Source organism: Panthera leo, chromosome D1, assembly GCF_018350215.1.
Source record: "Panthera leo isolate Ple1 chromosome D1, P.leo_Ple1_pat1.1, whole genome shotgun sequence".
Taxonomy (NCBI): domain Eukaryota; kingdom Metazoa; phylum Chordata; class Mammalia; order Carnivora; family Felidae; genus Panthera; species Panthera leo.
The window spans coordinates 88,448,204-88,468,204 of record NC_056688.1 but is presented as its reverse complement, the minus strand read 5'-3'; the positions used below and the strand labels follow the sequence as shown (position 1 = coordinate 88,468,204).

The 20,001-nt window shown below is 45.6% G+C and overlaps 1 protein-coding gene across 2 annotated transcripts in view; it reads right to left on the bottom strand.

Moving 5' to 3' along the window:
• Nucleotides 1–19,620, bottom strand: part of EHF (ETS homologous factor) — a 36,745-nt gene extending 17,125 nt beyond the window's left edge. For both annotated transcript variants that reach the window (XM_042905714.1, XM_042905715.1), the window contains exon 1: nt 19,465–19,620. The gene's annotated coding sequence lies outside the window, so the exon portion shown is untranslated. The remainder of the gene's footprint in view (nt 1–19,464) is intronic.
• Between the last annotated feature and the right edge of the window lie 381 nt (nt 19,621–20,001).

Below are 20,001 nucleotides of genomic sequence, written 5' to 3'. Positions count from 1 at the left end.
CCTAGAAGTAGGTTCAGTCACTCAAAAGAAGAGCGGCCTGTTCCAGAAGGCAATTGAGCATGACCCAGGGCCTGTAAAGATAACTTGCTCTTTCTAAAATGTTGGGGCGAGGAGAGAAGGTAGCCTCATAGCGGCGACTCATGGAAATTTTTCTGCCTGTTTTAGGGAAATCATATCCTTGGGTGTCACCAATGTCCCCCAGATTGAAATCGCTCCAGTAGAGAGCTTCCAGCCCCCAAACCCCTTCCTCCAACTTAGCTCCTACTCCTCTGGTCCTAGGTAGGGCTTCAGAGGGGAGAAGAGGGGTCTGGAAGAGGCATAAAAATTTCATTCGCATATTGATTCACTCAACAAATATTTACCAGCCATACAATGGGCTGGGTACTATTCCAGGCACCAGGGACAGAGCTGTGATTAGGAGTCAAGCTAGGCCAAACAGGAACATTCGTGATGATTATTAACATCATCATGGCTGTTTGGTAAATAATTAGGCCTGAATCCAGCCTAAGTAGAAGGTAGCAAAAGAAATACAGAAGAGAATGGTGAGCACCACAGTAGACCAGGGGCCGGGAGGTGGGCAGAGCCGGGATCTGTGTGGTGGCACCATATATATGAGGTTCAAAGCCAGAAGGAACAGGCTTGATTCCAAGCTCTACCCCTTACCGGCCGGTTAGTATTAACTCAGACAAGTCACTGACCTCTCGGAACCTGTTTCCTCACATGCAGAACGCAGATCACCAGACCTACTATGTGCGCTGGCTGGAGATTAAGTGAGTTTCTATACCTGGAGCGGTTGGCACAAATTAAGACACGGCTATATGGCAGGTGTTATGAGGAGGAGAGCCACTCCCCCTCTGGTAACCCAAACCAGAAACAGTCTTGGGTCTCAGTTTCCCTGTGTGCAAAAATTTTAGAAAGGTGACTAAATCGATTCTTACGTCCCCTTCCAGAAACCTCTTTGCTTCTCTCTCTCAGAGAAGGCAAGCCCTCTTCTTCTTTTCCCATTGAGCTTTCTAGAGCAGTTGCCCTCAGCTAAGAAATCCAATGGGCGACTTCAGGGCAAAAGAAACCTGCAGGCCCCCAAAGGGGCAGCTGGGGGAGGGAAGGGGCACGGCCAGGTCTCCTGTTTGCTCAAGGCTGGGCTTGTTCCTCGCCAGCATTTGCTCAACCACAAGCAGTAGAAAGGTTACTGTTTAACCCTGAAAGAGCCGAAGCTCAGGGCCCAGCCCATCTGCATGGAGGGATGGGCCCTGCAGGGCTGGGGTGGGGGAAGTCTTCCCTGAAATTCTTTCACAAGGGTTTGCCTGCAGGGCTGTTTCAAAGTGGCTGTTCTGTGGGACCCAGATGTGCCCTGAGCCAATCACCAGCTAGCTACTTCTCAGCCAGCTCAGGGTTTCTGTTCACCACTTACTTCCCCCAAATCTAGAAGGCAGATTGATGTGAGGGCTAAGCAACCGGGCTTTAGATCTGGGGAGAGTTGGGCTCAGATCCCGGGTCCCCTGCTGTGTGGGACTTTGAGCAAGTTCCACGTCTGTCTAGCCAGAAACTTTCTGATCTTCACTTTCCCCACCTATAAATTGAGAACAGTTGCAAACTCACAGGGCTGAGAGAATCAAATGAGGTTGTGCATGTGGAAAGCTTAGCAATTAGTAAAAAGGAATCCCATAAATACCACAGTTCTCCACTTGTGACCAAGTGCCCACGGCCCCTTTCCTTGGGACAGGCATCTTTTCTGTCTGCAATCCCCTGACTGCATCCAGAACTATTCAACCCACAGGGAAGCCTTTAGGATAAGGAGGCCACAGCTGCCCCATTACCACCTGCCCCCCTCCCGCCCCAAGAGGCTCCTCTACCCATGAGCACTGCTGTTCCTTGCTGGTACCCCCTTTGCTAGGGAAAGCAGCCAGAACAGAAAGGGGCCCTTTTTTTTTTTTTTTTTTTTTACGGGGCACAGTAAATGGTTACTACTCATAAAAGAGTTTATGTGTCTTAACCCTTACTGAGTCAGAGTTCACTTGAGCTCACCCAGGCTTATGAGGGAAGAAGGTCAGCGTCTCCAACCCACCATGGCATGCTGCCTGGGCAGTGCCCAGGAGGTGGGCACAGAGGGCCCGGGGCTAGCATAGCTGAAGGACTTTCCCCAAGTTCTATTCCCTCTGAGGCCCAGTTCCTCGGGTGGAAAATGAGGACATTTGCCCCCCACCAACAGCCTCCCAAGAGTCTTGAGAAGATCAAATGAGATAATAGATAATAAACGTGTCTTGAGAATTGTAAAAAAGCATTATTATAACCAACTCACCCACACTCCCATATACTAATATAGACTTTCTATGGTACATGGTGATTACTTTATGGGGTATAAAAAGAAATCCTTTTAATTACAAAGTAGGGGGATTATTTAATGCTCCTCTTTAAGCTTCCCAGTTTACCTTCAGCATAGCTTTTATTATTTCTTTAAGAAAATGTATCATGTAGATACAGGTAGAGACTCTGGAACCTTGGAGGTGTGGGTTAGAATCCAGACTCCCCATCCGAGGCCATGTGATCTTGAGTATGCTAACCTTTCCAAACTCAATTTCTTCTCTGGCCTCAAAGGCGGCATGGAGGGGAATGCTGATGTCCTGTGTTGAAGGATGTATAACCCAATGGATTTAAAGCTGTCCGGTCTAGCACAGTACACGTGGCCTCAATGAAAAATCAGTTTCTTTCCCCTTCTTTAAGTATCAGTTCTGAAGATGTTTCTCAAACATAGTTAACTTCTTCCAAGGTTGGAAAAAGTAAATTCAGAGCCTAAATAAGAATGACTCCACCTTTCAAGTCAAAAGCACGTGGAGAACAGAACCCACCTCTCTTTATCTCCAGCTCAAGGTGGGGGATTCCAGCAACTATCCTCAGCCAAGTGCTCTGGGTGAAAAGCAGATTTTCTCAAGTCTGCCTGACTGACATCCTGGGCTAGGAGTGTTCTATGGCTGCCCTGGGCATTGTAGGGTGTTGGCTGCATCCCTGGACTGTAGCCACTAGATGCCAGATGCAACCCCTTCCAGCCTCCCCCCACCCCACCCGCCCCCACTCTCAAAATATCCCCTGGGGCCAAATAACCCCCAGTTGAGAACACTACTTAAAAGCGAGCCCGTGGAGGCCAGCCGCAGCTCAGGCTTTGATCATGCTGGTGTGGCGACCTTGGGCTGTCCCCTAGCTTTTATGAACTGCTGTGCCCTCTCCTGGGAAAAAGGCCTGGCATTTGTACCTGCAGCACAGGTTTGCTAGAGGATTAAAAAAGATAAGGGGCTTTAAAGCCCCCAGGGCAGTGCTTGGTACAAATAAAGAGTAATTACCTCATATACACACACACACACACACACACACACACACGCACACACGCCTGCACGCGCAAGCACACAACCTGTGAATTCTATTTCAAACCCAAAGTGGAATGAAATGCGGATTACCCAGAGGGTTTTTCCATCTGCATTCTCTTATCCCTCCCTTCGTGAGCAACAATGACTGGAGAGAATGGTATTTGACTCTGTGCCCCAGTGATTGCCCAGACTTCCACATCTACCCAAGAAATCACCCTCTGTACAGCAGCTCCTTTCTTTCTTCTTTTCTCTTTTTCTTCCTTCCCTTCCCTTCCTTCCTTCCTCTTCCTTCCTTCTTCCTTTCCCTTCTCCTTCCTTCCTTCTTTCCCTCTCCCTCCCTCTCTTTCTTTCTCTCTTTCTAAAATGTTTTTATTTTTAAGTAATCTCTACACCCAACACAGGTCTCAAACTCACAACCCCGAGATCAAGAGTTGCATGCTCCACCCACTGAGCCAGCCCGGCGCCCCCTGCGCAGCATTTTCTAAGACTGACACTTCTGGAGACAGAAGTCCGCTCTACATTTGAAGAGGAAGAGCCAGGCACGTTACCCAGTAGACCATTGTACAGATGAGTACTTCATGCCAGGCTTCCAGCCCGGACCTATTCAACCTTAGGCATCAACTGCCCTGTAAATGATGAGCCACTCGCATCATTTGGTCAATCCAAAACCCATTTCTGCAGAGAGATAACACTGCACTGTGCCAGGGTGGCCACAGCCCACATTGATGGGGGAGAGACAGGCCACTTTCTCCTTCCCACTTTGTCAATGGGAAGATGCAGGTGAAACGCAAACCCCCACTGTGCCCCAGCTGCTAAGGACTAGGACCACTTCTGTGACAGTCAGATGTGCAGACGAGCCACTATCTTCCCCCAGTCCTCCTCCAGGTTTTCATCAAAGGCTAAGTTCCTATCTGGTACCAGCTTGACTGATGTGTGGGTTAAATGAGAATGTTTGCAAAGTTCTCACATATTATCTCGCACATGGCAAGTGCCCCCCAAAATGTCAGCTATTGTTATAAGTTCTGCCCATGAGTCTCTCGTTAAACTGTGTTGATCGCCTTTGAGGACATTCTTGGGGTCAGGGTAGATCCTTCAGAGGCAGGATAGTGTAATGGTTGGGAGCTCTCATCTCTGGAGTCAGACAAACGTGGTTCGAATCCTGGCTTTGCCAATTTACTAATGGGGCAAATTTGGACAAGTTATTCAGCTTCTTTGGGCCCTAATTTTCTCATTTATAAAATGAGATGATATGAAAAGGGTTGTTGAAAGACAAAGTGAGATGATGCCTGTAAAATCCTTGGAAAAGTGTTTGACACATAGTAAGTACTCGATAGATGTCAGGTGGTGTTTATAATTATTATTATTATTCTTTATCATGTGATTACTGTTATTTTACTACATCTCCAAGGAGGAAATTGAGAGCCAAGTTCATTTCAAGCAAGGCTTGTAACTTCTACCATCCATACAATGCTTTGCAATCCCAGGTTGCCAGCATAGTCAAGTCTAGGCTGGATCTCCGGCCTCCCCACCTCCCATTTTGGACTGCTCTATGGATGTGCCATCAGGCTGAGCTATGACAAGCATCTCTCAGCCCCTGCTCACAGAAGCTGTGCTCTGACCCTCCAGGCATGGTCCCTGCTCAGGGACTAAAAGCCATCCCTCCTGTTCCCCCTTCCTCCTACCAGACACACCATGCTGCCAGGAGCAGTGGGACAGTACAACCCCACCAGCTCTTCGTTACTGCCTTGGCATCGTACTTTCACACACCAGTTGGTTTGCAGGTGCAGAGGAGAAGGGCAAGAGCTCCTGGAAGACTGTGGCCAGAGGGCTTTTCTATCCTACGGGGTCCCTTGGCCCAAAGAATGCTCAATTACTGCAAATCTAGGATTTGAGTCTCATAAGGACAGAAAAGCAAGGGGAAGGAGGCACCGCTGGGACTCTGGCAGGGAGCTGGAGCCATATACCTTAGAACCTAGAAGGTTCTGCCCAGTCTTGGGGCTCCTAAGAAGACCAAGTACTGCTCAACTGATTTCTCTTCCTTTTGTTTTCTTACATGTTTATTATTTATTTTGAGAGAGAGAGAGAGAGAGAGAGAGAGAGAATCCTAACCAGGCTCCATGCTGTGAGTGCAGAGCCTGACGTGGGGCTCAATCTCACGAAACGTGAGATCATGACCTGAGCTGAAATCAAGAGTGGGGTGTTCAACTGACTGAGCTGCTCAGGTGCCACTCTCTCTTCTTAAATATACAGAGAGAACCTGCTAGCAGAGACAAACATGACCTAGTTTGGGCATGCTCATCTGGAGGGATGTAGGTCTTTCGATCCATGGTGTGGCTACTGAGATCTCGGACCGAACACTGTAAAATAAATAAATAAATAAATAAATAAATAAATAACAACAACAACTATACTATAGCCCTTAGGGCTTAGTGAACATTTAAAATGTGCCAACTCTATGATGATAGTCTTAAATGCGTTATCTCAGTCAGTACTCACAATAACTCTATAAGGTATTATGTCACCTAACAGATGGCCTATCTGAGGCTCAGAGAGGTCAGGTAACTTGTTCATGGTCACACAGTTTAGCAAGAATTGGATCCAAAAGAGAATGGAAACTCGGACCATCCAGCAATAAATCTCTGGGAACTTAGCCACTTTCTGCTGAGAAGCGCGTGTTTGGCCAGAAGACAGAGTTGCTTTCAGCCCTACCCCCTTTCCATACAGAGTCACAGCATTCTCCCTGTGCCATCTGGGGCCTCACACCTTTACTGAGCTTCTCCAAGGTTATAAAATTCTCTGGTCCATCCAATCATGCCAGGACCCCCAGTGAATCTCTGTCCTCTCTCTTGCCAGTATATCAGAGAGCCTTCAGAATGAAAGAATAGAAAGCTGCTTTCATTTTGCCACTTCTACAAGATGCTCAGGTAGGAATGTGTTAGTAGCCTGAAAACTGGGCCATGATAGCCCTATAGCCATTAAAACAGATCTATGTATATATACGTATCTATACGCACACGTACATGTATATATGTGGATATGTATGCCATGTATATGAACATGTATACACATATAATATAAATACTCTTTCTATGACTCAGTAAAGTAATTTGTATTTTATATTTTGGAAATAAACTAGCCCATAATTAGTTTCTTCCTCTGAATGAGACCTCAGGACAAAAACCATGGTTTGCTCCTGCCGTGAGGGTGAAAACACACTGGGAACAATCAGAGTCACAGAGTAGATCTGAAGCAGGGCTCAGCCTGCATTCCCTGTCCCCAGCCCCAGAGGACTGAAGAGTCAAAGTCATGGTCTGCCCTCTTCCCAACTCCTTTATTCATTCAACCACATCATCCCCGAACTGCCACAGAATTGGCTGCCTCGTGGGTATTTTTACTCCTCAAGCCAGAGGAGCAATTAGGCATTTTAAATAATTACTTTTGTGATGACGGCGATATTCAGACCATTCTCGGTCCTTAATCAAAGTTACCAGCAGGTGAATTCACAGCATTTGCCCTGAGGATATTCCACCAGCTTCCTGACTTCCTGTTTCAATATGACTGTCATTTCAAAAGAACTACTCCCAAAGAGGAGAAAAGAAAATTCATGTACGTGTGAAATTTAACTGAATGTAAGACAGGCAATAATTCATGTTTTCCAAATGAATCAAAATGTGAATCAAGCTTGGGGAATGTATTTGATCCTCTTGGGATTACATCACAGGTAATTTCATACCCTCATAATGTGTTTTGAAATAGACATTTCACGTTCCCAGGGGCAATATCTGAAGCATTATTCCTGTGCTTTCAAGCGTTTTCATGAGTGATGATGCAGTGTTGGGAAGCCAAGTGTTGATCCATTATAGATACACTTTACTGACTGTAAGCCATTTGGAAATATACATATCATGCTGATCTTTATCATTCTTGGTGCCAGACTCATACAAGACGCAGATACTGACAGAGGACAGGCACCAAAGTTGATTAAAAAATTGCTTTATATGACCTCCAGGGGCTTTATCCCTTTCAGATATGACAAACTAAGAATAGGGCAAGTTTTGAATCTTCGAAGGTCATAGAACCTTTGGAAACTAGGGCTCTCTTCTCCCAAAAATGCACATTCACACCTTGCTTTGCATATATTTTTGTGGGTCCCAGGCCCTCTAAAGACCACTGACTCCTACAGATCCCTGTATACTATGGATCTTTAAGAAATCTCTCTTACACTCATGGTAGATTGAAATTTAAAGAAACCTTTGTAGTGGAGTCAGGGCCAGGAGACATAAGTTTATTCTGACACATGAGAGAAAGCCTGAGAGACTCTATTCTTCCCCTCTTACTTGGCACGGACGTTACCCTGTTTCCCTACGGTGATAACAGGAAGAGCCCCACCAACCCCCTCCATCGGCAGTTGAAGTAGGAACAAGGCTTCATTCATTCTGGACCTCTGTTTGGCAATGCAGTAAAGAATTCACCATTTTCCCCACACCCTGAACATCAGTATCTGTCTCCCTGCTAATCCCCTTTCTCCAGTCTAAAACCAAATAATCATAAAATAGAGAGGAAACTGTATAGCAGAAGAAAAACAGGTCTCACTTCCTATTACAACCACAGGTGTCTACAGGTCTTTGGAAAGACCCAGGTGTGGAGACTAGAGCATCCACAGCTACTCCTAGGATGCTTATTTTCCAACCAGGCTGAAGAGGTCACACAGGTGTCCCTCAAAGTTTGGTCTATAGACCACCCGTACCATCATCACCTAAGGAGGGCTTAAACTTAAAGTTTTCTTGGGTCCCACCCCAAACCTCTGAATCAGGATCTTCCTTTTTAAGAAGCTCCCTTCACCAATCTTTAAGCAATATTACGGTTTAGAACTTCTGGTCCTAGACTCACCTACTTGTCTCCCCTCAAATTTTCACAACAAGATAGCTAACTCCGGGAGATATTATCCTTGAAGGGAACACCTCGGAGTGGAAATCCTCTCAAAGTCAGAGATAACACCTGCAGTCCAGAGAACTCAAGCTCCAAGCCATCTGTGGAGAGCCTATCACATTATTTGCTAACTGGAAATAAAGCAGGCCCTAGTGCTCAGTCCTACTGAATTGTTAAATTCAACAGTGCTCAGCTATTCACAGCTATGAGTCTTTGAAGACCTGAACCAACAAACCTTGCCTCAGAACATAGCCTTTGCAGAGGATTTAGATGACGATTGCTTCCATCACAAAATCTCATGGCTAGCTTACCCAACCCACTCCCCATCTTAGGCTTTCAAAAGATTACTCAACCACCCTAGATTTGAGGCTTCATACCCAAGAAAATTGCTGTCTTAGCCTTCAGTGGCAAGAAATGGTCATCAAGAAATGCTTGTCTTGCTAATATACATATTTACTCATCCCCTTCAGTTAATATACATTTATGGAATGTCTGCTAGATGCTGGGCACTCTGCTAGGTGCTGGGGACACAAAAATGAACAGAACATAGACGCTGCCCTCCCCTGATGGACTATTCAGCAAAGACACCACTTCCGAAACAATGGTAGCTCTTTCCAAAGTCGTCTGAGCTCATTCCCCACCTCCTGATGGGGAGAGAGTGAAGCCAGAGCAGAGGGAGCCAGGCAGCCTGCTGGCATTTGGAAACAACCAACCTTGGAAAGAACTGTGACTACATTTAAAAGCAGGACGGATTCTCTCTGGCAACCCCATGCCCTTGCCTTCACAGGAAACCCATACTAAGATATCGAACTGGCAGACAGGATAATGCCCTGTCTGTCACAAAGCAGCCTCGGCCAAAACCGATCTCCACTCAGGAGAGAATAAGGTAGTCAGTTGTCTGGCTGGCTGATTGTCCGTCCCCAAGACAATGGCACGTTTCTGTGTGGGAGGGTTAGGAGCAAGCTGTTAACATAAAACCCACCGTAAACAGAGCTGTTAATTCAGTTGCTGGCAGGGTCTTCTGTTATCTTCTGAATACCTCCCAGAGGGTATAAGCCCTACCTTTTCATTTGAGTTGGCAGCAGAGTTATTTTTTTGCACCTGTTGCTCTGCTCCAATAACAACGCAGTTAAGCATTGATTTGTTGGAAAATAAACAGAAAAAGGCAAAGAAAGGCATCTGCCCGAACAGCCTGAGCTGGTTTGACTGAGCATTCATGCCAATTTGTTTTTCCTATAAAAACCAAAGAAAAACCTGTGCTTTCAGTTTGGATGCTCCCTTCCCACTCCCTCAGAAGAAAAGGAGGTATCGAATAGACTGGCCAGAGCTGGCAGGGCCACGAAGCCAGAAGACTGGCTTCCAGTCTTTTTTTTTCATCGGCTGGCTCTGCGAAGGCACTGAGGGGTGTCCAAGATCTGCAGAATGACACGGCCTGCTTCCAGTAAGCCCAGGTTAAGATCATGAATCAGATTAAGAGGGGCAGAGAAGGGGCTGCCAGGATACGATCAAAACCCAAACCCCGCTCTTCCCAATGGTTGACTTCCGAAAGTCAACACGGCTCAGGGAGGAGGTGTGGTCTCCAGGTTACCTCCTAAAGCCGAGACTCAGCGTGTCGAGTCTCAGTCCAGCCTCTCCCACAGATTTCCTCGGTCCGGCCCTGGGCAATAAGCAGAATGTGAAAACCTCTGGTCCCTGGACCATAGTTTTTCCATCAGGGAAACGAGGCTATCCATACCTACCTCGAAGGTGGGCTGTGTAGACTCACTCATGTCCCGCCAAGTGACTTGAGGTCCCACGTCCAATGTGGAAAGGACCCGAGACGTTGAGGATGTGATTTCCGCATTAATTCAAGCATGATTGCACTCCCATTTCTCATCACTCTGTCAATATCACATGATGAGCTCAAGCCCAAAAGGGCCACAAAGAGCTAAACAAATCACTCAAACGTAGATCACAACAACACTAATTAAGCAATGGCATCACTACCCAGCCTTCAACGTACACAATCAGGGAAAGCCTCTCAGTGTCTCTTTCGAAGCCTTGAGAAGCAAGCACAGGACGTGGGCAATGTGTGATGTTCCCCTCGATTACCACCTACCCCCGGCTTTCTCTCAGCCATTCGGTCTTCATCATCACCAGACCACCGGCTCAATGGGGGAGTCACGGCAGCAGGTGGGGCCTCAGAAATGCCGCTTCTCAGGGAGCGTTAAGAACTGGGTGTTCTGACAGGGGAGGGACATGGCTGGCTGAGCATTCCCCAGCATTCTTGTCATGAGCAGGGCGGGAGTGGAGTGCCTCCGAACCAAACTGGGCAGCCAGAAAAATAAAAGATTTAACAACACCCTCAGTTGACTGAAGAAAAAAAAAAAAAAGAAAAAGAAAAAGAAAAAAAAGAAGAAGACCGACTGTGCAGGAATGCGGGAAGGGTGGAGAGAGGTAAGAGGTGGGGATTGGAGTCAGGGAGGGGTTGGGATGTACTGGAACAATGGATTTGACCGTGTCGAGATTCGAGTTTCTTTCCAGGAAAAAACCAAGATGCTGCAGCCAAAGGAAGATCGATAGCCACTAAATGGAATCTCTCAGACTAATGACAAAACAACAACCAAAACTATGATAGCAACGATAGTTTCTATTTATCGAGCAGTCCTGACGTGCTAGGAGCTGAGCTAGACTTTAAATGATCTCGTTCAATCCTTGCCATAACCCCGGACGTTGGTACTAATAATTATCCCCATTTTACAGCTGAGGAGGCACAAGAGGGTAGGCAACTTGCCCGGGGACACAGAGCTAGTAAATGGGGGACTGGATATATTTCAATAAATGTACGGGGCCGGGAGTGGGGTTCTGGGAACGACAGGAAATGCAACAGAATTCTCTGTAACTTTGAAAACGGATCCTTTGTATTTCTGAAGCGGAAGAGGGTGTCTTTTAGGACCTCACGCTTTTATTTTGGAAATTGAGATTCTTTAAGGACAGCTCCCATAATTTTTCCCCTAAATGTGGATAGGAGGCACACCAATCAGCCTGGTGGCATACTACGAAACGTGCCTTTGGTGTCCATCAACCCAGATACTACAGACACAGTAGCACATGGCCCCTCAAACCCATCTGTCAAACTTTAGTCTGGCTTCTCGTCGAAAGCCCCCCATTGACTCAGGGGTTGGGCTTGGCTGCTCGAAGCCACCTCAGACTTATTAGCCATGATAAAAGAGAGGTCATAACAACAAGGAAAAAAACACTGTTGAAAAATTAAGGGGAAATTATGGCTCCTTTGGAAGAGCACCTTATGCCTGAGCCGTCACACATAGGTCCTGATGACAGAACTGCTGTGTTGTAGACATCGCCCCAATGAAAGAAAGGACGTGGATGTGTCATTTAGAGCCTGAATCCCATCACTCTGACAAACGAATCTAGGAAAGGTCCCCCATCTTCCACCAGGTCCATGATCCTGGGACAGTTTGTAAAAACAGAGCTGTAAAATGCAGACAGAACCTCATAAAGCTTATTCCATGATCATCTTTGAACTTGAGAAGCAAATGCTGTTTGAATTTCCTCACAGACTAGGGGATCTCCTCTTTAGAAGTAGGGCTTTCTTTTCCCACAGATAACCATTAAATGACAGTGGGCAAGAAAGCCAAGTTCATTCATAGCACCTTCCTACAAGAATGACAGGCTCTCGGCACACCGGGGCTCATTTTCCCTTGCAGAGCGCACTTTGGAAAATAAAAAAATGAAGGCAACTCATCAGCAAACCTAGGCAGCTCCCTACCAGAAAGGTAGGGAACCAGGTGCCTTCCAGCCTGTTACTCAGACATTCCTCCAGTTGCTTCAGAGGAAAGAAATCTTTGATGTTCAAAAAGAAAAAAAAAAAAAAAAAAGAAAAAAATCATAAAACTCACCAACTCAGAAACTACAGCCTCCCTCTGTGACAGGCCTCAGCTTTCCACCAAAGGTCAGCTAGATGAGTAAGGAGGAACAGGGGGATCTCCACAGTAGAGTCCCAGCTTCCGGGTATCAGGAGTTGTCACACATGACAACATCGTCACATCCAGAGACGGACCAAGCTACATAATTCGCAGGGCTTGGCGCAAAAGGAAAACGCAGAGCCCCTTGTTCAAACTGTGTGAATTTCAGAGCATGAAACCAAGCACAGAACCTTTCTAAATGTGGAGCCCTGCGTTACTGCACAGGTTGTATACTGAGGACATTGGCCCTGTCCGGGGGTCAGTCCCATCCCCTGTCTTCACCTGCATCAATACTCAATCAACATGGGGAGAAGAGGGAAATCTTTTGTCATTGCCCCAGGAATGATCTCCTGGAGCATTTGGTAGTATTAAGTAAAATATGACATTGAACATGCCTTAATAACACCTAGCTTATGGCAGGCACCCAACAAATGTTAGCTGTTATTACTATTACTATTATTATTATTATTAATTATGATTAATCATTATTTTCATTATGCCGAGGTCCCTCCACAACTCCAAAGCTACCCATAGGCAAAAGCAAAGAGTGGGAAGAACATATACCCCTGTTTTTACAGAGACCATCTATTAGCTGAAGTCATTCAGAAATCATTTCACAGGCCCTGTGCAAGAGAATGATCTAAATTAAGGGTTCCTAGCCTTTTACTTATATACATAGACCCATTTTTCAGTCTGGTATTGACCTACGGACCCCTCCTCAAAATAATGCTTTTAAATGACAAACTAAAATAGCAAGATTAGAAAGGAAGCTTATATTGAAATACAACGATCGACTTTTTAAAGACTTTTACAATTAATGTGATATAATAATAATATATATGCTTCTTAACACATTAAATAAGAATATCTAGTACAGGTCAAACAACCTCCATGGCATCAAAATCATGATGAACATCAATATTTTGAGGCATCTGCAACAGGTGTAATGTATATAAAAATGTCTGTAATTTCTCTTGGTGATAGTCAACTACAGCTAACACTACTGTAGAATTTTGCCTACATTTACATTGAAAGAAAAGGTCAGATTTTAGTTAGATGATTAAAAACAAAAATATCATTTTTTTTTCCACATCCAGGTTGACAAACTACCTGTATTTTCTCCATGTACACCAGGAGCCTCTTGGATCCCAGGTTAGAGTCTTGCTGTTATATTAACAGAAAACACTTCTTGTTCAACTCAAATAGCCTCTAGATACCGTTTCCACATGACTACAAGTGTCATCTGAACAATTTACCAAGAGGCAGACCCCTGTTGGGTCTGGCAATGGTATCTTGGCAATTGTTTTCAAAGCCTCCAGAACACCCAGGGTGGCGGTTAGTACACATCTGGAGGTAATATCAAGAATTTTAGGGGCGGGCAATGGTCTATGAGGTTGCAGCTAGTCAAGTGAACTGCCTTGTGGGGGATCAGCTTTTTCTGGAGGCCCCTTCTATGGCAGGTATCAAGACACATGGATAGGAACATGCTGTGTGCCCGCACCAAGCCTTGCTTGGAACTCCCATAGGCGGTGGCGTGCAGCCAGCTTAGGACAAGCTCCATCTGGAAGCCCCCCATTAACATGGTTCATTCCATGTCCCTGCTGCCTGCCTTCTCCAGTGAAAACCTTATGGCATTTATTTTCATGGGCTAAGTGCAAAACCAATGTTGATCACTTTGAAAACAAAATCCCGGAATTATCCATCCACTCTCACCCAGTCAAGAGTCTTTGAGAACACACCTATTGAGGACTTAGCCTCAATTTCCATTCCACAAATTACTAATTATTTACTTACAAGCATTTGTCCAGGTGTTTTTAGATTGGGGGGGGGGGGTGGCGGCTCTAATTTAATCCTCACAATAGCCATGTGCAGATGTTATTAACCTCATTTTCCAGAAAGGAAACTTAGAGTCTAGAGCTTGCATAACTCACCCAGAGTCACTCAGCTACTCAGTGGCAGGGTCACATTTGAACCCAGGTACTCTGACTCTACACCTGGTGTTCTCTATGCCACATTCCAGCTGCTTCCAGGCAACGAAAAACTCACAGCCTCCTGCCCGTTCTGATACACAAGTGGTCAAAGTCTACTCTTCATCAGTGTTCCTCAACCCACAGCCTTCTGGCTGGTGGAGTTAAGTTGGGTGAAAGATGAGCTAAGTGCTGTCTGAGTTTCTAAGTGGACACAACTGAGACAGAGGCTGGACTTGGGGCCAAATCTAAAGCCCCTTTCAAAGACAAAACAAGTCTTGTGAATAGTCACCATGAAGACAGTGCCGAAAATAGCGTTCACCTTCCAGATCTCACTTACCATGTCCACCAAAATATATCATTTGCCCTATTGAGGGAGGTTTGTTTTGAAAGGTTCCTAAGAGGGATCCCAAAATAATCTCCACAAGACAGTCATATTCTCCAAGCTCCATTGTCATACACAAAAAATGGAAAACCCCCTTCGTATTCCAAGAAAGAGCCAATACACTGTTAGAAGAAATTTGTATCAAGCTGAGAAAGGGCTGGCAGGGTGATGGAAATTTCTCATATCACGGTTGGGCCAATAAGGGCCCAGCCCCCAAGATTGTTCATTTTGTGTCCATGACATAGAGTGAGGTGGAAGGGACAAAAGATGCAATTTTAAGGTCACCACAATCACATCAACTTCAAAAAAAAAGTGCATCGAGACAAGGCCATACAAAAGTAAAAATACGTAGCTATGTTAAAATAATGGGCTTAATCAGGTGGTCTATTAAGCATAATAATCCAAATATTATAGAAGGCACTTCATTCTCTTTTTATTTTTGGCTTCGTTTTCCTCAGAAAACATGTTCAAATGCCCCCATGCTGGCCATATTTTAAATAAATAGGCAGATACTCTTAATAGTGTTGAAGATGCTTCTGAGAAGGACAGAGAAGGAGGCTCTAAGGACAAGGGTGTGTGGAAAGATCGGAAGAGAAGAGGTAATGTGAATCCGATGAACCAGAACAGGGGGCCCAGCCCATAAAACAAACCAAAGACAGAGTGTGGTTAGGTGCTAGTGAAATCAATTTTCAAAGGGGTATTTTACAGGGTGTCTCTTTTAAAACAAGGCCAATTAGAACCCCTGGAGCCTCTTTAAATGGGCCACTCCGCTTGACACTGTTGTAAGCTCCGGCTGCTCCAGAGTCATGCTGAGGCCCTCTGAGAGCACCAAGTCTCCAGGTTGGCTGCCCGGGGGCTGGGCCAGCCACACTCCCCTTCTGATTACCTCTTGGGTCTTCCTCTAGAACGAGTGAGTCCATATCCATCCAATCTACCCAATCATCCATGGGCAATCAGTCAAGCAAGCTGATCAGCACCACACAAATGGAGTAGACTCCACGGGTGCCTGAATGTTCGCCTTTCAGCGGGCCACTTTGGTGTTTTATGGAAGATATCATTAGAGTCCCTGCTTGTGTCCACTGGCTGCCACAAAACACCTGGTTTTCATCCACTTCTATACCCCCACCAACTTTGGACACATGAGGCGAATCGATAAAGACGGGACGTTGCCACGGGAACAGATACTAACACCCTTCATAAAGACTCCAGGAATCCGATCTTAATACCTCCACCAGGTATATCCCTCAGCCAAAGTTCTGAAGACCTTAAGGAAGCCATTGAAGGGCTCCTACTGCCTTCCTTTCCCATCTCATCCTTAGGAGGGCAGCTCCCACCCCTTCTCAGCTGCTGCCACTCAAGCTAAACCAGCTGACCACTAGGCTTACCTGCTTTCTCCCGGTCATCAGAATCTGAGGGTGGAAATGCATCTTAAAGATAATCGGGTTCAAACTCCTTTGTTTGAATGAGGAAATGGAAGCCCAGAAAGCTGGAGCGTGCTGGTCTGGGCACACAGCTTTGCCAGGACTGGACAACCAGGTCTCCTGACTTCCAGTCCTGTATACTGCCTTGTACACACTGTGCCCCAATCATTCAAAAGCGTAAGTCTGAAATTCTTCAGGGAAGATTCTTAAAGAAATATCCTATCCGCGCCCACCCCCGCCCCCGCCGAAGTCCAATAAACTTTTTGTCAAATAACTCTGAGGGATCTGTGGACATTTCTATTCCAGCACATCTCGGCTTCCTGACATCAATGCCATTTGGCCTGAACATACCTCTCATCCTAATATTAGCTGCTGCGGGAGCCATTCTCCCCACTGCACTGTTTCCTGCATAACCTAAGAGTCTGGCCCTTTAAAACCCTGTTCAATTGAAACAAACAGAATAGTTACCTATTTCTAGCAAGAGCCTGCACCTTAAAACAGATCATATAATTTAAAATCATACTATTAAAAATTAGAGGGGCGCCTGGGTGGCTCAGTCGGTTAAGCGTCCGACTTCGGCTCAGGTCATGATCTCACAGTTTGTGAGTTCGAGCCCCGCTTCGGGCTCTGTGCTGACAGCTCAGAGCCTGGACCCTGTTTCAGGTTCTGTGTCTCCCTCTCTCTCTGCCCCTCCCCTGCTCATGCTCTGTCTCTCTCTGTCTCAAAAAATAAATAAACATTAAAAAAAATTTTTTTTTAATTAGATAAGAAAACATTAAGAAAAATTTAGTATTTTCCTCATCTCCTCAGTTATTCAGCAACAGATTTAAGAGAACACTGGCAAGATATGGCTGCCTTCCTGCCTCTGTCTTCAGATGACAATCCCCCCCACCACGGACTCAGTTTACCCAAGCCGAAAGCCACCGCACTTCATCGGTTACTCAGGAACAAAGCCAGGGTGAGAACTCGTGGTCTCTAAACATAGAGCCTGAAGTGGAGTCAGTGCCTCCCCACCAGGGCCCCACCCACAACAGAAATGACTGTCGCTTCAGTTTTACCAGAAAGAGCTGTCAACAAAAGAAACAGGCTGAAACAGCAGCAAAAAGGTGTCACTGAAAATTAGGTTCCAAGTTTGTATTTGGTCCCTTAAAATTGTGGCACTGCTTCTCAAGTGTGCTGGCAGGTTCTGCCGTGGCATTCTTGGTATCCACCCCACCCCATCTCCCACAGGTCTTTGAAAATCACATCTGTTAGAAAGGGTGTGGGGATGCCTCCGTCTGGAGAAAGGGGAACAGACTGGCTTTTTACTGATTTGTATAAACCTCTCCGTCTATGCTTGCTGTTTCACATCAGGCAAGGTTCTTACACTGGGCTTTCAGAAGAGCGAGGGGGTCTGAAAAACACAGCCCAGTGCTAAAATTCCCTAATTTAGGGGATCGGGGAAGGACGAGGAGGAAATAAAATATTACAAGATTGCAGAGAGCTAAATTGTCCTTCCTGAAAGTGAACTTTGGCCCAGAGCACTCACGTTTGGACCTAGGACCTGATATGAGTTCCTTCCAGTTTCCAATGAGTTGATTGGATGCATTATCTCAGCCTCTCAAGGGGTCAAAAAGATATTGAAAGAGGATCTGGGTAAATTGACGGGGGCATAAACACAGAACTATAAGTGTGAGTGTAGGACTTTTCAGAGGTTCAGAAAGGCCCTAGACGTTTCCATTTGGGGAGCTCACGATATATTAAAAAATGGAAAAAAATAATGAAAACAACATTGTTTGAATTTAACAAATAGATGCTTTTTAACACAAAAGAACAAATATAATTGAATTTTAGATCTTCCATACATATGAGGCCTGTATCAAATTCATTGCCCTGCCCACGGTCACCCTAGAAAGGGCCTGGCTAACACTGCCATCTTGAACAACAACGCGAGAGAACTCCCAGCAGAGTTACTCCCTCCAAGTTACCTTCTTTTAAAATGCCTCCGCAAAATACTTCGGAAACACGCAGAAGGATTGTCTCCATTATATTTGTAATTTTTTTCAAATGTGATCACAGACTTCCAAAAGACCCTCATTTCATGTTCCCATTGTTTTTAAAAGCTGTCCACATCAGCCATTAGCAGTTGGTGTAGAAAAGATGTGACCCTACACAACTTTGTGTTATAAGAACACGGAATGGATGAATTATTTCACAGCCTCGGAATTCTAGATCTCATAAAGAGGACAAGCGAAGAAGCCTTCCGCAACTCCAAATACAGTTATTAAAATTATTCTTGAAATCTTTTAAGAGCCTTTTTCTGGTAGGGTCTCTAGCCCACGAAACGTTTCCTAATGACTTCGTCTTTCCTATTGGAAATTAGCGCTTCCCTCGACCTCGTGGAATTAGCGCATGACCACTCGTGATCCCCGGCTACCCGTTTACACACAGAAAGGCTCTATCTGAACACATCCTCACACCCATGCCTACAGAACCATTTCCTGAATTAGACCTTCCATCGGAAAGTTCTCAATCCGGTCACTTACTTACACTTACACTGGGAATATACTAAATCCACTCAAAGACAGATGGTGAAAATGTTACTTCCCAACACCATGTTGTCATGTACCAACAAGATTAATTCCCCATTGTTCCCAGTTCCATCCACACTGAGGCCAACACTTCTCCATGGTGTCCAAACAATATTAAAAGAGTCCCTGTTTTGGAAGGCATTTGGTGCTGCTGACTCACAACTGCCTGTCTGGTCTCAGTAGCCCATTATGGCACAAACAAAGGGTTAATCTGTCCCCTTGCAATATGGCAAAACTCTTTGCCAATTTTTTTTTTTTTTCTGTACAGAGCCATTTTTAGGTGTACATTTCTCCCCAGTGCCCTTGCCTACCTGGACCACCCGACCACTTTCTCCAGTGTGGATGCGTGCGCCATTGCCCGTTCCCAGCCATTTTCCAACAACAGAACGTATTACAGACCAATCTGCCTTCCCCTACAACCAATGAATCAGAAAAATTACCGACAGAAGACCTCTCTCGAAAGTGAGGATGCGTGCTCCGAGCCCCAACAGCTATTTAACCAACCAGCTTTTCATTGAGCTATATCAGGGTCACCTGTCCCTAGCTTCCTTTTTGTTTCAGAACTCAGCCCAGGGAAATGGCTTTGTCACGCAGAGGGAACCCAAGGGGCTTTTAAATCCACAGTGATTGGAAGTCCGAACTCAATGCAGCCAGTTCACAGATAATATCCAAAGAAGCCCGGCTGCCTTCCAAAATAAAATTCTAATAAGACCCAGTGAGGTGAGCGCAGGTGAGGCGAGCTTCACTTCCTGCCAGCTGCCTCCGGGAGTCTGTTTTATTTTCATCTGTCTGCTTCAAGGCAGGCTTCTCTTTCCACTCAGGTGTTTGAACTCCAGATTCAAAAGAAGGTTTAAAAATAAAGACTTACCTCATTTACCTAACGATTCTGGGTGGGAAATCCAATAGCTGTGGCTAATGGAGGGGAGGCAGCATGTAGCACTCACACCAGCTCCTACAGGGATAGGGAACCAGGGGTGATATCACGTCTGAGCCCTCATCAGAGTGGAGATAAATGCATATGACAATAATTTTAAATCATTTTGTAGGATGTTAAGCAATAAGCCACCAACCGGGAATTCCCTAAGTCACTTCCCCCTCTGCTGATTGGCCGCCGGGCTCTTGAAAAAAATAAAATAAAGGATTACAAACATTGGCTCATTTGCATTTGGCCAACTCACACGTTAGTGTTCAAACAAAACAGGTCTAACCAGGTTATGCCTGTGTCTCAAGAACAGAGAGACAACCTGTTAATGGATGAGGAATTGATTTGGTGGTGACTGTTCTTTTCAGCTTAGAGGCTGTTTCAGGTGAAAAGCACCGTGCTGGCTCCCCAGAACACCATCAGGAAGGGTGCACGTAAAAGCAAACTAAGCAGAAGTTCAAATCTGGAGGAAATGATGGGCGG